The 16461-nt window shown below is 58.2% G+C and overlaps 1 protein-coding gene across 7 annotated transcripts in view; it reads left to right on the top strand.

The window, feature by feature from the left end:
* Positions 1 to 2145: 2145 nt before the first annotated feature.
* The window catches only part of DLGAP4 (DLG associated protein 4), a 184164-nt gene continuing 169848 nt past the window's right edge, over positions 2146 to 16461 (top strand). For 2 of the 7 annotated variants that reach the window (XM_032992985.2, XM_032992989.2), the window contains exon 1: positions 2282 to 2444. The gene's annotated coding sequence lies outside the window, so the exon portion shown is untranslated. Of the gene's footprint in view, positions 2445 to 16461 lie in introns of all 7 variants that reach the window. The other 5 variants (XM_032992991.2, XM_032992988.2, XM_032992987.2 and 2 more) reach the window with 5 other exon arrangements.

Genomic DNA, 16461 nt, shown 5'->3' with positions numbered 1-16461 from the left:
AAGAAGCATGCATACACTCATGGTAAAATCAGCAATAAATAGCATTATTCATGCCTTCATCTTCATTTTCTTTCAGACAGTTAGGGCTGACATAAGGCTCAGGAGGGCTGTAGAATAGGCAGGACATGGAAAGGACGTTGTCCCTCAAAGCCAAAAGATTCAAGACTGACTGGCCCTGCCACTGGGATCCAGAAGCCTTCTTGCCTTTGACAGAGGTGAAGTGCACTTTGCCTCTGCAGCAGTGTGGTGCCTTTTGAAGTAAGCCATTCACTCGGCATCTGCTCTCCTGTGTCCCCACGCCTCTGGGTCCCAGTCTCCATTACTGACAAATAACCTGCCAAATTTAAATCTAAGAAGAAAAACAATTTTGAAGCTGATGGGCATTTAGAGAGGTGTTTTGAAAGCATGCAGGTAGCCTTCATTGCCTTGCAAAGGGAGCCAGGCACCCCTGAAACACGGGACAGGAAAATGCCTGGGTTGAGAAAGACTTTAGAGGGTGCAGAGAGCCGCACTGTGGGGCTCGTTGTTCCTCTCCACTTGGTCATTTCCCCTTAGGGATGAACTGAATGGTCAATTCTGTATTCAAGGCTGTGAAGGCAGCTGCACTTTTGCTGAATCTGCTACAGGAAGGAAAAAAAAAAACTGTATATTTCCATTTTCCTTAGAGAATGAAGCCTCTTCCCCAGAAAGCCAAGCTCTCAATTTGCAAAAGCACTAGGGCAAAGTGATGAGAAAATAACCATGATAGCTGCTCATAGCATCTTGTACTCATCCCTTAGGCCTGACTCTGAATCTTCTAATGGAGGTGCACAGCGGCTGCAGTGTTATTTTTTTAGAAATGATGACTGCTTGACTCTCTGAACACCTCACTTTCTCCTGGGAGCAGCCCTGGTCAGGCCTCCCAAAGCAGCAAGGTCCGTGAATTAGCAATCAGACACCTCTGAAACCACAGATACCTGACTTGCCCAGGGCCAGGCCGTGAATCCGTGGCAGGGGGAAGTTCAAGAGCTCTTGCTCAAGTCCTGCATGGACCCATCTGCTCAGCGTACTTAGAAGCTCATTGCTTGTCCCGCACACACCTTGAAGGGGCATCTAAATACAGCGGCTGTTCCCCCAGACAGGTTCCGCAGCTCTCCCCAGGAGAGGAGGATGGGGGTCAGGCAGGGTGGGCGGGGGGAATACCTTCCACCCAGCTGGGAGCAAAACATCCTAAGAAGATTCAGAGAAAGCGTGAGGAGCAAGCACACTTGCCTGCAGCCCAGTGCTGGCTGCCAGGCCTGGCAAGGTCACCCCCAGCCCGTGGCAAGCTGGTGCCCAGGAAGACACACATGCAGCGGAGTGACCAAAAGCCACGGGCAAAAGAGAAGTGAACAGCTGAGCCTAATTTGTGTGAGGTTGTAAACAAAAATCACTGTGGCAGATGGCCAGTGGATTATTTTCCAGAGAGCTAAGCAAGACCCACATTAGGAAAAGATGAGAAACTTTGATGTGGTGTGCAAGACGTTATCTTGGGGCTCAGGACACATGGACCCCGGTGTCTTTTGAGGGGGTCCTGACTGGGGGGGGGGGGGGGGGGGGGAAAACTCCATCTGAGGGGTGCAAAGCTGGGAGGCTGCAAGGGCAGATGTGGGGCCAAGCGTACGGACTCTGCGCACTGGGTTGGCAACATGGGCAAGAGCTGCCCCCCAAGCTTTACGTGTCTTTAAAGCCAAGCTCCTGGCTGGGGTGGCTGGTGACCCCCTGGCTGATGTCAGCCCTAACTTAGAGGAGGAGGACATTTCCGTTTCGGCCACTGCTCTGGCCCTTCATGGGGCCGCACCCACCCTCTCTCTGCATTTCCCAGTTTTTTGCCTGCCCTTGCCACCCTCACACCACCCCTGGGTGCCGTGCTGGGGTGCTGTGCCGGGCTGGAGAGAGGGTGCTGTGCCGGCCCCGCTCCGATCCCTGCCCTGATTTCCTTGTGGAAATCCCAGAGTCTTCTCCAGATCCAGCTCTGGTTTTGGGGGCAGCCATCTCCCTTTCCCTCTCTCTCTCGCTTTCCTCTTCCCTCCTTCTGCTCTCCTTCCTCCTCCTCTCCCTCCCTCCTCTCCGCGCTGTACTCTCCGGGGGCTCTGGGTACCGCTGCAGCATCACTAGCCACCTCCATCCAGGAGGCTGGGAGCGCGGGGCGGAAGGGGAGGGCTGCGGGGGACAAGCTGAATGAATGGGCATCGCCTCGGTGCTGCTGGAGCCTCCGCATAGGGGCGAGGCGGCCGGACCGCGCCGCGGGCAGCGGGGCAGCGGCGGCCGGGGCCGGGGCCGGGGCCGGGCCGGGCCGGGCCGAGCCGAGCCGGGCCCCGCGGCGAGCCCGCAGCCGCAGCCGCCGGGACGCTGCGAGGAGCGGGGGCTGCCCCGCCGCGGGGGAGCTCCGGCCCGGGCACCCCCTCCTGCAACCGCCGATCGAGGTGAGCGGCGGGGGGGGGGGGCGGCGAGGGGGGGGGGGAAGCTGCACCGCGGCCGCTCCCCGGGCCGGTCCGACGGGGCGGGCTGCGGGGCCGCGGGGCTGGGAGCAGCGGCGGGGAGCGGGGGGGGAGCCGGGCCGGGCCGGGGATGGACGGGGCCGGGTTGGACGGTGTGGAGCTGGGCCGGGGGGCGCAGGGCTGGGCTGCGCTGGATGGTGCTGCGGCCGGGCAACAAGGAGTTAAGTGGCTGCGGAGCAATCGGGCGCAGAGTGTGTGTGTGTGTGTGTGTGTGTGTGTGTGTATCCGGCACCCACCCGCGGGGGCGTGGCCCATCACACCCACGGGTGTTTGTGCGCAGGGCGAGCGCGGGGCAGTGGGAGGCCGGCTGCAGGGCGCTGGGGCTGCGCAGGCTGGGGGGGGGGGGGGCAGAGCCCCAGCAAACCTGACCCCGCCGCTGCCTCCCTGGCAGCCACATCGCGCTTACGTGTGTGTGTGTGTGTGCGTGTGCGTGTGCGTGTGCGTGAGCCCCGGGCTGAGGGTTTGTGCGTGTGATCCACTGCGGAGCCGGCGTGTGCGCTGGTGCCCCGGGTGCGCGATCCCCAGCGCAGCCCCGGCTGCGAGGGATGCGGAGCGGAGCCGTGCCCTGGTTTCCGCTGGCGTGTCAACCGCATCGAGCCCGGCTGTGGGAGCAAACCCCAGCCCGCGTGGGCGCGTCCTGGTGCCTGCGTGAGCGCTGCTCCGGGGGTGCGTGGCGCGTGCCCGCGTGTGCATCGGTAGGCGACGCGTGCCCGCGTGTGTGCGCGCTGCGGGGGGGGGGGGGGGGGGGGGGGGGGTGGCGGTGATGGTGGCGGGGGTGCTGGGGGGACGTGGGTGTGTGCCAGGGAACACACAAGCGTGACGGAGGGAGCAGGCACGTGCGGGGCGAGCGGGGAGGTGCGTGGAGTCTGTGAGCACCCATGTGCTTCCTCCACGGGTGGGGGGGACAGCACCCAAAAAGAATGGCTGGCCCCTGGCTGGCCTCTGTCGCCTCTGAGGGAGAGGAAAGGGGCTGCCGGCTGCCCCGGCCCGCCTCAGAGTGTCCACGAAGCGTGACCTCAGCCCGCACCCGCCTGTGGGCATCCCCTGCCTTCACTCGGGCCCTCAGTGTCCGCCCTCTCCTTTCCCCGGGATGGGGACAGGCAGTGGCGCGCAGCGCTGTGCGTGCCGGCGGGCAGAGCTGCCCTGCTGAGGCGGGGTGGCCAGCCCAAACCCCACGCCCCGCTGCCCGCTAGGTTTTGCCTGTGTAAAGGTGCTCCTGCTTTGCACCAGGTCACGCCGAGGCAGAGGGGCTGCGGGGAGATGGAGCAAACCGGCAGCGAGTGGCAGCGCACGGCAGGGCAGTGCCCTCTGTTCCCACGCGGCGGGCAGGCAGGCTCCCTCCGTGTGCCTCCGGCTGTAGCAATGGCGTGGAGCAGCCCCAAGGCGACGGTCGGGTCATTACACTCGAATTAGACTTTTGGAGGAGCAGACAAGTGTCCTCCCACATGCTAGTCCCCTCCAGGAGAGAGATGCCACAGACCAAACTCTCCTACGGGCCTTTGCCATGATGCAGTTAGGAAGCCCCAGTCCCGGAGGAGGCCCAGGCAGGAGCAGGATTTAGAGCCTTGTTGCCATCATTTCGACTGGAGTCTGGCACCAACACCCCTTCGAGGATCTGAGCCCCGGTGACCTTCCCAACACCGTGCCGCCATCCTGGTGTAGAGCCGGCACCTGCTGCCCTGGGGGCAGACGTGGCCACGCAGGTGGGCGGGGGGCTGGCAGCCCACGGGACCTGGGCATCTTGGAGCACTTCCTGCAAAATGGACTCTCGGGGCCTCGCAAACCCACCGCCGGCTGCTTTTCCTCCAAGGAAGCACACAGCAGAGCCACCCCAGAGGCTTCCCGCAGGAAGCTAACGCCTGGTCAGAGCCACCACTCCTGCTCCTGAGACATGGGGCTGCTTCTTACGCCAGCAGGAAAATGGGACTTTTCCAAATCCAGGCTCGGCAGCTGGTACGTGCAAGCCCAGTTCTGATGTCCGCAGCAGCTCAGCTCCCTCGCTCTTCTTTGTGTACATGCTGTACCAGTACGGTTTGAACCACGGCTACAAGTGGTGAAGGAATAGAGCAGCTCAAGGGAAACGTGCCACTCTGCAGCAGGAGACTTTTGCACCTTATTATACCCTCATGCCAGTGCAGTGGCGCCAGGCTGAATTTCATCCTCAGAGCATAAACATCTGGCAAGGCAGAAAAAAAATGTAAATCAAATAAACATCAGTAGTAATTGGAGACCCGTTTTGAAATTGGTTTGATACCTGCATGCCTCACAGGCAAGCTTTTCTTGTGTTAACCACTGTGCATCTTTGCATGAAAAATGAGGCTTTATTTTCAGTCTGGGTAATAGCAGCGCAGCATGGCTAGAAACGAACACGCTGTGTCCCCTCTAATCTGTCCACAATGAGGCTTCTCCCGGGCACTGAGCCGCTACTGCCATCGTCAGAGATGAATAGTCCTGGATCCAGATGGCAGCCTGCTTCCCTCAGAGCCCACATCATCCCTTCGCCATCCGCAGGGGAGGGGAGCAGCCTGCGAGAAAGTGTCCCTGGGAGGACCCCCATGCCACAGCAGCCACCTGTGTCCCTGGTTTTGCTGCCCGTGGCTCCGGCCAAAGTCGTCAGCTTGTGCTTAGCAGTGTCAGCCACAGGCGAGGCAGCACCTGATTGCCAGAAGCTGCGCTAACTTCCGATTTGCTTTTGGACAGGGTTCAAGGTGCTGATTTGGAGCTTGGAGCTCGGCACGGTTTTTCTTCTCGACGTCTTCCAGCCTGGATCTGTCGTTCCCGGGGCTGAAGCCGCAGCTGGCCAAGCGCTCTGGCCAGCCGTGCCTGGGGCTGGAGGCAGGGGGCAACCCCTTGCTGCAGCAGTGCAGCCCTGGGCGGCCTTTTTGGTCTTGTGGACCACAGTGAGGGTGTGCTGAGTCACCCTAGGTCAGGCTGAGACATCACCCACCCTTCCCGTGAGGAGGCTGTGTTTGAGGAGAGGACTCTAGCCGTACTTACTGAAAGCAGAGGGGTTGCAGGCGGATTACAGGCTGTAGCTGGGATGATCCGAGGGAGTTGTTTTGAGCAGGGAGTTGTTTTGAGCTTGATTATTCTTCGTTGGGGAAGGGGGGGGGGGGGCTGTTTTTAGGTTTATGCAAAATAAATGGAAGTGAAGATTCAGCTCCTCTGCTTGGGGATGTGAGGGAAGCTCTCGGCACGAGCCGTTGCTTGAGGCGCTGTGTCTTGCCAAAAGCTGGCTGTGTGACAGCAAAGCTTTCTTGAAATAACACTCCCTGAGATTTGCATCAGCCTCTTGCAGCTTGGACTTGGTGTGTCCTGCTCTCTATGGCATAACAATGATGATGCTTTGCAGAAGATACCTGTATTTCACACTTTGCATCTGCTTACATGTCTTGCTTGGGAGCTTAGCTGGATTCCTCTGTGGGTAGTGTCTTTGGCTACAAGAACCATCAAACTATTAGCAGAGTTTCCAGTGGGCTCCCTGTGTGACCTCGTGTTACGGTTTTGTGTGTGCAAGAGAAAGGGACTCCTGAGCCCCTTCATGCTTGCAGAGACATTGCATAGGGAAAGTTCCCATGAGGCTGAACCCTAACATGCCAGCTCTGCTTTTGCTCAGGCAGGCTCTCACAGATGTCGACCTTTTCCAGCTCTAATGGCTGGTGGGTTTGGACCATGGGCTGTCAGGAAAATTACCTTTCCTGAGAGCTTTCTCTGAATGAGGCCTGGCACACTGCAGCTCTTTGCAAAGCTTTCCAGCTGCTTGAAGGAAGCCCTGTACAACTTCCAGAGCTGTTGCAGTGATCTCGGTGGTATTGTGCCTCCTGGGGATGGGTTGGGGGGTTGTGACAAGCAGCAACAAACCTACATTCTGCTGGCTGCAGGATGCTTTAGGTGTCCCCTGGGTCTGGCTCCTGCATTCCCCAGGGAGCATGGACCCTTCTGCACATTGCTTGGGAAACTCTCACATTGAGGGACTTGGTTCCCTCGGGCCCCCAGCAGCTGCCTTTGGGTTTGGTGTCCCCTTTTATCTCCCATGCTGCCCATAGACCAGTTGGTGCGGACTTGGAGGAGCTCTGTCTGCAGGAGAGAGCTTTGAAGAATGGCCAGGAGCTTTGAAGAACGGTGTTGACACTTGCAGGTGGGCAGAGGTCTGGCCTGTGAGCAGGGAAGGCAGGTGGCAGCTCGGTGTGTGCACAAAATATGTACAAGGCAGGAGTATTAAAACTACTCAGCGCTGGCTTAACTCTACTCAGGAGGAGCAGAGTGAGACCCATGAGGAGTGTCATGAAAGTTCCCTTACCTCAAGTATTTAATCTCCAAACCCCTCAGCCATTTGTCTCAATGTGTCTTCGCAGGACAGGGGCGACCCATACCATTTCACTTGCAAGATGACAAATGCACGACAGCACCACGGCTCCAGCCGTTCCCCTCACTGCACAGCACTGCCGTGGCGGCTGGCTGGCATGGCTGGGGTGCTGGAACCCTCTTCCCGCCTATTCCCTTCCAATTGCCATCCTTGTCAGATGTGACAGGGTATTTTCTTCAGCCACATTGTCTCAGGGCCTTGGTAGGGGTCATTGATTTCTCACATTCAGCGCCCTGGATGGCCCAGCTGCCGGCCAGGGCTTCGCAGGGAGCCGCTCCCCTCCAGGCCATGTGGGCTGGGAAGAATGTGCGGTGAATGTCCCCGGAATGTTTCAGGGCATCAGCTTGTGCCCTGAGGGGCCTCGGTTGCTACCTCCTCTTGTGTGAGACACCCCTCTGTGTCTGGGGTACCCCACGAGGGGCACAGAGACGGGCTGACTGTGTCAGGCTGGTTTCAGCCAGACCAAAGTCCTCGTCTGCAGCTGCAGGGATCCGCACAGTTTGCTTTGGGAACATCCTCTGCGTGCTAACACTTTTGACCATTTTCTTACCTCCGTCCTCCCCCTGGCTCAGCCCCATCCCCTCTGGTGTGTCCAGGGATTACACAGCTCTTGCCCCATTCCCATCGACCATGATTCTCTCCCAGTCCCTAGCTCTCCTCTGGGGCTGTGCCAGGACAGCCCTGCAGTAACGTGTCCTTCTGTCCTTCACCCCCAGGGCAGGGCCAGGCAGCTGCCCCCTCCGGTGACGGCGATGGCCGTGCCTTCCCCGGGAGGCTGCTGGGGCCAGCACCAGCGTGGGCAAGGGCCACGTCCTACTGCTCCATCAGCAGAGCAACACCCCATGAGGTATTTATAGGCTCAGTAATGTTATTCCCCTGCCAAACTATTACTGAAATAGGCTCAGTGTGTGTCATAGGAGAGAGGTATTTAATGGCACAGTTTCTTCGCTGCGGGAATCAAGTTGACGCTCCCTCACCATTTCCCTTTTTCGATTAATCCTTCCCATGGCAGAGAGGTGTGAGGGGATGGCTGCTCCAGTGGCTTAGCTGGGGCTTTGTGGACTTGGGCAAGTCCTTGAGGTGGGCACCTCAGCCGGGCGTTCTTTGCCTGTGCCCACCAGGACCTGCTGCCTCACACCCACACCTGGCTGGACCTAAACTGCGGGGGGGGAGCAGGGGGTGCCTCTCATCAGCTCCTGACCAGACCCTGGGGAGCACTGAGCCTGGCAGGAGCAGCTCGGACCCCAGGGACCCCCCTCCTGGGGCAGATCTGCCAAGACAGCCAGAACCTGGGGCTGGTTTTGGGACTAAGCAGGCACAGTTTAAGGGACAAGGTCCCTTTTCCAGTGATTTTTATGTTTGGAACACTAAGGTCATTTTATGAATGATCAGAAAGGGTCAGTTTGGCATTTTCTAAACAACCCACCCTCCTTTTGTCTCAGCTGGCTACTATTGCTGGTTTGGGAAGGGGTCAAAGTCCAGTGAATTCTTTTAGCCATGTCTCAAGGAAGCATTTCAGCTGGCTGAGGTGCAAAGGATTTCTCAGGCTGTCATTTCATAAACATTGGTGCGATTCCCTGAGTAGTCCCCACTTGCTGTGGATAAGAGATTCTGGGGTGGGAAAACCAATTTCATGGCAGGCGTATGTTTGGGTTGTGCTTTTTGGGCAGCATGCTGGATGTCCTGGAGACTGGAAGTGCATGGGCAGACAGACAGACCCACCACAGCACAATGGCCGGTGTCCTCTCCCCCAGCTCAGCATGAGAGGGTGATGCTCACCGAAGGTGTATGTGCCCTCCACGATGGGATGTGGGGCAGCAGGGCTGGGCAGGAATAGGGGCTCCCAGTGAGCTCTTCAGTCTTCCTGGGGCTGGGACTCCTGGCCCCAGCCGGTCAGATGGGTCAGCCTGTGGGATGTGAGCGCTGCAGGGTGTGAGCAGAGGAGAGCAGCCCTCCTGCTGCCAGGCACAGGAGCAGTGGAGGCCAAGGTCGCGGGGCTGTGAGCCAAGCCCCCCCGTGTGACATGGGGACGGGAGGCCGCTGCAGACCAGGGCTCCCTAGGTTGGGAAGCAGTTGCTGCTGGGGTCCCAAGGAACAACGTGAGACTTCAGAGCTGGAGGAGCAGCTGTGGTGGAGCTGCTGGCCATGCAGCCCCTGCCCCTGCCAGCCTGATGTCCCACTCCTCTGCTTGGAGCTGCGAACTGGGGAGGGAATCCTTCCCCTCCCAGTGCTCCCTGGCAGCCTCCAGTGCTGCCCGCATGTGATGCAGACAGACCCGCTCCTGGGGCCTCCAGGCCCCTGTCCCAGGGCGAGCTGGCCAGGGGCTGGTGGCCAGGGGCTGGTGGCAAGGAGGAGCCCAGCGCCTGCTCCCCCCAGTCTTCCTGCAGTGCTGCCTGCAAGCGCAGCAGCCAGTCCCTTGCAGAGACAGCTTGGAAACTGGGAACTAACGTGCTAAAGAAAAACGTCCTTCCCACACAGCTCAGCCTGTCCTCCTCTCTCCACCAGTGCTGCTGCTGGCGAGCTGCAGGCTCACTGCCGTGCCAGGGTGCCGGGAGCTGGCAAAGTGGTGGTACCCAGTGGGAAGGAGAGACCTGAGGTCCAAGGTGGGGAGTGTGGATGGAGCAGGTAGCTTTGTGGAGGCTTCTCCTGTGATGCCATGGGTATCTCCCAGGACCCAGCCCTCCCGCCCATGACGCTCTGCAGGCTTCCCTTTGCCTCCTGCCAGCTCATCAAGCTACATTGTGGTGGAGGTTGATGTGGATTGGGTGCTGATGGCGGCTGTGTGGCTCTGGAGGCAGCATCCCTGTCCCGCTCTCCTCCTGTCCACACCTCTTTGGCTTCCACCACTGCTGGCAGGCCCCCTGGGCAAGCTGAACCCCTTGTCCTTTCCACCCCCAGTTATTTTCTGGACAGTTGTTCTTCCCTCTGATGGCTGCATATCCTGAGATCAATAGTGAGCACTCTCCTCCTCTTCCTTGCTGTACTGTCCCTTAGGACAGACCATTCAGCTTGCTCCTCCTCCTACTTTTCAACTTCATTAATGAGTCTCTTTGCACTAAGAAGTCATGATAGCTGCTGGGGGACCTGGGAGGACTGTGGAGAGCAGTGGGGAAGCCACCAGCCCAGCTCCCGGGGTTTGAGATGCTGAACACTGGGTTTGGGCTGCTGCTGTGGTTGCCTCGGTGCTGGCTGAGCCCCTTGCATAGGGTGTGTGGGATGGGAGGGATGTGACAGGCAGTGAGCGCTTTGCATTTGCTCCCCTGCAGTGGCAGGAGGCAGAGAAGTGGGCAGCTTTGCTATGGTTTTGCCCCGCTTCTGCCATGCATCCGTGCTCCTTACCTTGCTGCAGGGTTTCTTTGGGGCTCTCGTGGGCGGGTGGTAGGCAGCCCCATCCCCACAGCAAGGCTCCACGCAGCCACTGAAGCTCCTGCAAAGGCCTGTGCATCTCACAGGAGGTTTCCACCGGCCCTGGTGGGCTTCAGATCCAGTGGGCTGTGTGTTGGCCGGGGATGTGGGTCCTGGGCAGCCTCCAGCCCCTCACCCAGCAGCTGGTCCCCTGGCTCAGCACTTGCCAGTTGGCTGCAGAGGTGTCTGTGTAGCGGCTACGCATGGTTCAGAGCCTTACTAAAGAAAACTGGACTTTTCAAACATGTTTTGTGGGCATTGCTTTAATTTCCCAGTGTCTCAACACTCTTCAAAACCTGAGAAACTGAGATGGTTTCTTCTCGGCGGGGAGGGAGGCTCCTGTTGTCGCTCTCTCACATATGCACACACACGCACACACACACACAGAGGCTCTTCTTTTGCTTCCTTCCCACTTTCCTCCTCCAAAAGACTTCAAACACTTTATGAAAATGTTATTTTCTCCCAAACTGTTGCCTTTCTGCCTTGCTCTCCCCGAGCAGCCTGCTGACTTTCCCTGGGTTCTGCTCTTGAAGCACATGGTGACAGCTGCTCCGTGTGTGCAGTGTTAGCGACGTCCCTGCAGCAGACACAGCCGAGCCTGCAGAAGGGGGAAGGTGCTGGGCTGTCCCGGGGGGCTAACAGCAAACCTCCCTTTGCTTCTAGTGGGGCTCATCTGACCCCTCAGAGTTGCTCTAGATACAATAAAGTAAAACACTCCTGTGGGGTGGTGCTGTGAGGCTACAGCTGCCCAGCTGTGCTCTCCAGGATGCCATGGAGGGCCTGTTTGCCAGGAACACGTTGGAAGATGCCCACGGTGCCACGGCAGCCTGCCTGCCTCTGGCAGCGGCTCTGCCCCTGGGGTGCTGGGCTGCGGTGCTGGGCAGGAGCCTTGCTCCCTCCGCGTATGGCAGGCTCTGCTGTCTGTCTGTCCTGCAGGCGTGGACGGACCAGGGACAGGCTGGAGGTGGGCTGGAGTTGAAAACCCCTTTGTTGTCTTGTAGGAAGGTGACTGACTCACTGCTCTCCCGTGCTGTCATAAGCAGATGGATGATTTAATCACCTAGCAACCAAAATAACGTCAGGTGAGGAATGCTTCCCGATCTGCTCTTGGCCCGCAGCCCCTCCGCCAGGCTGGTGGCAGGGGCCGGGCAGCCCCCAGCCATTCCCCAGCCCTTGGGCTTCCCTGGGCCGAGGCCGGCGGGCAGCCCTCTCCCGCCAGCCCCACCAGAGCTGCGCTGTGCATCGTGCCGGCAGCCCGACAGAAGGGGCTCACAGAGCCAGGGCTGAGGTGGGGTGCACAGGGCCCTGCAAGGAGTGAGGGGGGTTTCCCCAGGGCCAACTCCCAGGAAGGTCAAAGGGGCATCTTCAAACACTGGAGAGGGCCCGAGTTTCTAGAACCATTTGGGCAGGTTGCTGATTGTCTGGAACATCCAGAGGTCCCACATGAGGAGAAGGAGGCTTGTGTCTGGGACCTCCAGAGCACAGTGAAGTTTCTGGGAGGTGTACCCAGAGGACTTTGGGTAGGACCCACCAACCCCTTGGCACCCCCTCCTCTGTGTGCACCACTATGGAGCCAGCACTGAGCGTCCTTCCTCCTGCCCAGTCCCTTTGCCTCGCACCCTCAAAGCAGGAGAATAACCCCAGCATCTGTGTGTTCATTCCAGTTCTTCTCCCATCACAGGCAGGGAGGTATTCACCTGCCCTGCCTGCACTTGTGGCGCAGCCCTGATGCTGGCAATCCTGTGTTGCCTGAGATGGCAATTACCTCCTGATGGCTCCAGCCACCCCCAAAGGCTCCTCCAGCCCTGCAGGATGGGGTCACTACAGCCCAACTGCGGATGACGGGACCTCCTGGAGCAGGGCCTGAGCTGAGAAGGAGAGCAAGTGCTGGGCAGGGAGAAGGCTGGCCCAGCCTGGCCCAGCAGAGCGTGGAGGTGTGGGGACGCTGGCGGTCCTGGGTGTTCACGCCGCCCGTTCGGTGCTAGCTGGAGTCCCTTTGCTGCAGACCCCTTCATGGCTCCTGGCAGATGGTGCGGTGAGGACACATCTGCCCAGGTCACAAGCTCCAGCACCCTCGTGGGATTGCACTGCTGGGCTGCTGAGGGTAGGCTTCTCCCCCAGAGTGCCTGATCATGCTGAGACCTTGGCGGCAGTGTGAGATCGCTCGCAGGCCTCAGGGCAGCCCATTATTAATTAGCCAGTCCAGGGACTGGAGAGTGGGAAGGGAAAGCCCACTGGTCCATCAGACACTGACCCAACGCATGCAAATGTCTTCGCCCCCACCCCAGAAGCAAACATCCAGCCAGGGAGCGGTTGTGCCGGGCAAACCTTGCTGGGTGTGGAGGTGAGGGCAGTGGGGAGCTGCCACTCCCTTCTTCCAGCCGATGAGGCTGAAGGACGCAGGGCCATGGCAGTGCCTGGGCAAGGGGCAGGCTGGCACCAGCGCTGCGGCTGCTAGGGACCGGAGGAGGGCTGTGTAAATAGGGCACCCCATCTCCCAGCTGCTCTTTGTGGGACAGAGCCGATATAATTAGACAACATGCCTTGTTCTGTGCAGCGCGTCAAGAAAGTCTCTGTGCCTCTGCGGCCCCGGGGAGCCTGGCAGCCCTACTTTGGTGGCACTGCTTGTCCCAGCGAAGGTGAGCCGCTTCCAGGCAATGAGCCCTGAATGGTTTGCTCCCTCCTTCTCTGTGCTGCTTCAAGAAGCATTGTCTGGTCTCCTTGCTAGATGCCCATATTGCCTCTCCTCTGCTGTGGAGTTTGGTGGCTTTGGTGGACCCTGCTGACCTACAAGAGAAGGGTCAGTGAGATGATGCTAGCAGGAGCCGAGCACAGATGAGCACCTGCAACTCGGCACACCTGTGAGAAGTGACCAAATCCAGTGCCTGCCACAGCAAGACAGGCTGCAGGATACGAGGCTGGCCTATGTGGACATCCCAGTCTGCATCTGCACGGCCCCTGGAGAGCCTTGCCCCTCAAAACATCCATGAAACCATCCTGGGGTAACTCTAGATGTGCAGAGACTCCTGGTAGCATGCATCTGCCTACTCCTGCTAACGTGCTTCTGCTTCCACTGGTAGCGTGCCATTTGGGGGGAGAAAAAGAGCCAGGGTCTGCTCTGTCTTGGCCTGCTTCACTTCTGCTCAGTGCCACAGCTCTTCTCTAAATACCTTGAGATGTTCTCCTGTTGACTGATTAATGACCACAACCTAGGCACTAAGTGGCTGGCTATTGATTTCTGCCCCAGAGCATTCTGCACATACCTGTGTTAATCAGTTGACCCTCCTGGACTGGTCCTGCCAAAGATGAGCCATTGCTATTTTGGAACTCCTGCTTTGTGGTTCTGATGTCAAAGCCATCAAATCCAGCCATTTTTTTGCCCCTGCCAGCAGCCAGGAATGTGTTTGTCATCCCCACTCCTCCAGAAACTTCCAGTTCCTCCAGAGGTATGGGCTCAGACCAAGCACCCACCAGCTCCATCAGGGTCCCTCTGCCCATCTCTCATCCAGCTCTGGGGTGGATCTGTGGGTGCTCCCTGCAGAGTTTGCTCTGGGAGCATCTCTCATGTTAACTGCCACAGTCTGCTGCAGAAACAACCAAGGGAGGTCTCCATGAACCAAGACAAATTTCAGAGAAAGAGAAAAGGAATTTTAATTTCACAAATGCCTTTTTATGCTGATCTACTGGTTTACACTGGAGATGTAAAGCTGCTATAACCTCCCTTTCTCAGAGGGGTGTAAAGGGCTGTTTATGTACATCAGCCTCAACACTTGCATCTTCGGGCTGTTCTCCCCAGGAGTCAGGCCCGGTCTCCCATCTGAGGACAGACTGATTAGCACACTGGCTCAGAAGTGGCTGCTCAGCCTTGTCGCAGTGCCGCTGCCCACTCCTCGGCCCGGGCAGGCACAGATCCTGGCTCGCTCCGGCGGGAGCACTTGGGAGCTGCTGCTCATCACCTCTCCAGACATGCTACACTCACCCGTGCCTGTGTTGTCCCCCTCTCACCAGAGGACATTTGCCTCAATTTGATGTCTTGGCTGAGAGACGAGCAGTGCCATTGCCACCGGCCATGGCAGGCAGTATGGACCAGGTGCTCCTGGCCGCCACGTGTGTCACTTCCAAGCCAGGGATGACATAACCAGCAGGAAAAAAGAGGAGGGAGAAGGGCAGCTGCTTTGACATTTTCTACCCTGGGCAGGGAAGGGACCCCATGAGGGGTGCATGGGACTGTGGGGCCCTTTTCCAGGAAAAGAAGTCAAAGCACGTTGTGGCCTTCAGGGAACTTGGTGCAAGGAGAGGCCCTGGCTCACGCTGGCTGCTGGCCCCAAGCAGCACAGTGCAAGAGGATGTGTTGGTGAGCTGGCCTGGGGGTGCAGGCAGGACTGTCCTGCCTCAGTGCTGGCACAGGGACATGTCTGAGGGTGGCTTGTAGCAGCCCATGGTGAGGCCCCAGTGTAGAAGGGTCATTAGGAACCCCCAAGTTCTTCCTAGCCCCACCAGGCTGTGATAGAGCTGCTGGCAATGGGGCAAGCAGAGCAGGGGTGGCATCAGGGCTGGATGCTGCTGGTGGCTCCCATGGTACATGGCATCTCCTGCCCTTGGCAATGCTGCTGGAGGATGGGGTGGGCTGGAGGGAGAAGCATTTTTGGTTGGAAAACCAAAGTGGAGGGAGACCACGCCATCGCTGGAGCTGGTGAGGACTCACCTCTGCTCTGAGCCCAGCCCAGGCACCCCTTAAAGGAGGTCCCCACTGCTCTGTGTGAAGGCCAGCCAGGGAGAGCCCCACGTCCATCCCTCCCCTACCTCTCCCCGATGACCAGAGCAGCTGCTGGCCCAGTGCAAAAACCCTCAGAGGCCCGTCCTGCCTCACATCAGGGGAAAAGACTGTCATTTTTCTTGACACGTTTTGATTTCCAGTGTCACTCCTGCTCTATCCTCTCTCTGCAGGTGTGGCAGAGTGGCTTTCTGGTCAGCTTGACACTTCTGTGTAGAGTGGCTCCATTTGTTCTCTCCTCCAGGCAAGGAGGACCATCCTGGGCAAGGCACCGCTGCCCAGGGAGCCCTTGTGTCCTCTGGCACCTAGACCTCAGCTAGCATAGTTCAGAAAGAGGAATTTCACGAGATTCACAAGGAGGAGGGAGGAGAAAGCCCAATCCTGTGGATTTGAGGAGGTCATCTCAGGTCTGAAGCAGGCTCTGACTCCTTTTTTTCCCCAGTGATGTGAAAGGCCAAGCCTGGGAAGGAGCCAGTGAATCAAACCCAGGCCACCCACCCCCTGCTCCAAGAGTAACGGGTGGCATCAGAAAAACGAACGTCTGCTGGCAAAGCAGACAAAGGCCTGCTGGAGGCTGGAGACCAGGCTTCAGCATGACTCCTTCTGCAAGACTCTGGCCAGCAGGCTGGCCTCTCAAGATGGGACCAGGGAGAGGACAGGGAGACCCCAGTGGGCCTGGGTGCTCTGCTGGGCTGGGGCTTGTCATCATCTCCATGAACTCTTTGTTCTGCGTGCATCATCTTCTCCCCAGTAGAGAAAGACAATGTGTATTTTTCTGTTGAAATTCAAGGTTTTTTTCTAACTTTTATCACAACGAGACCATGAAATCTTGCCTCCCCTAGAAGTCCCCGCAGCTCAAGCATGAGGTTGCTCCACATTTAACTGGCACAGTGCAGGGAGCCGCAGTTTGGACAGTGGGTGCTTTTCTCCCAGCTGTTGTGCTGGCATCTTTGTTAAATAGGTGTCTGCAAAAAACATGCTCAAATGTCATAAAAATGTGGCTGAAAGTCCTATTCTCTCTCAGATCATATGTTTATGGGCATAAAGAGCTTTTATAGGTAGATTAACTTAATTAAAATTGAAAACACTCATTAACACCACTGTAACTCAATCTAATAATACCTTAAGCAGCCCAGGTTCATCTCTGTGATGAAGCTGCTCCTCTGTGGGTACCTGGTCCTGTTGCTGAGACTTCCTGTCTCGTCTCTCTGCCTTCACATCGTGCTTGCATTTCTGTGTTGGATGATGCCGAATCAGGGTTGTGCCAGAGGGCCTGCTCTGCACCAAGGGTTGGCAGGGAGCACCCGGGTACGCTCAGGGTGGGAGGCTGTCCAAGGTGGGTCTCGCAGACATTGAGACTAAGCAGGGTCATACCAGGGGTGGAGGGCAGGAATATC

This window comes from Tyto alba, unplaced genomic scaffold, assembly GCF_018691265.1.
Source record: "Tyto alba isolate M040663 unplaced genomic scaffold, T.alba_DEE_v4.0 Super-Scaffold_33, whole genome shotgun sequence".
In the NCBI taxonomy this organism is placed as follows: Eukaryota; Metazoa; Chordata; class Aves; order Strigiformes; family Tytonidae; genus Tyto; species Tyto alba.
This window is presented reverse-complemented; position numbering and strand designations above follow the sequence as displayed.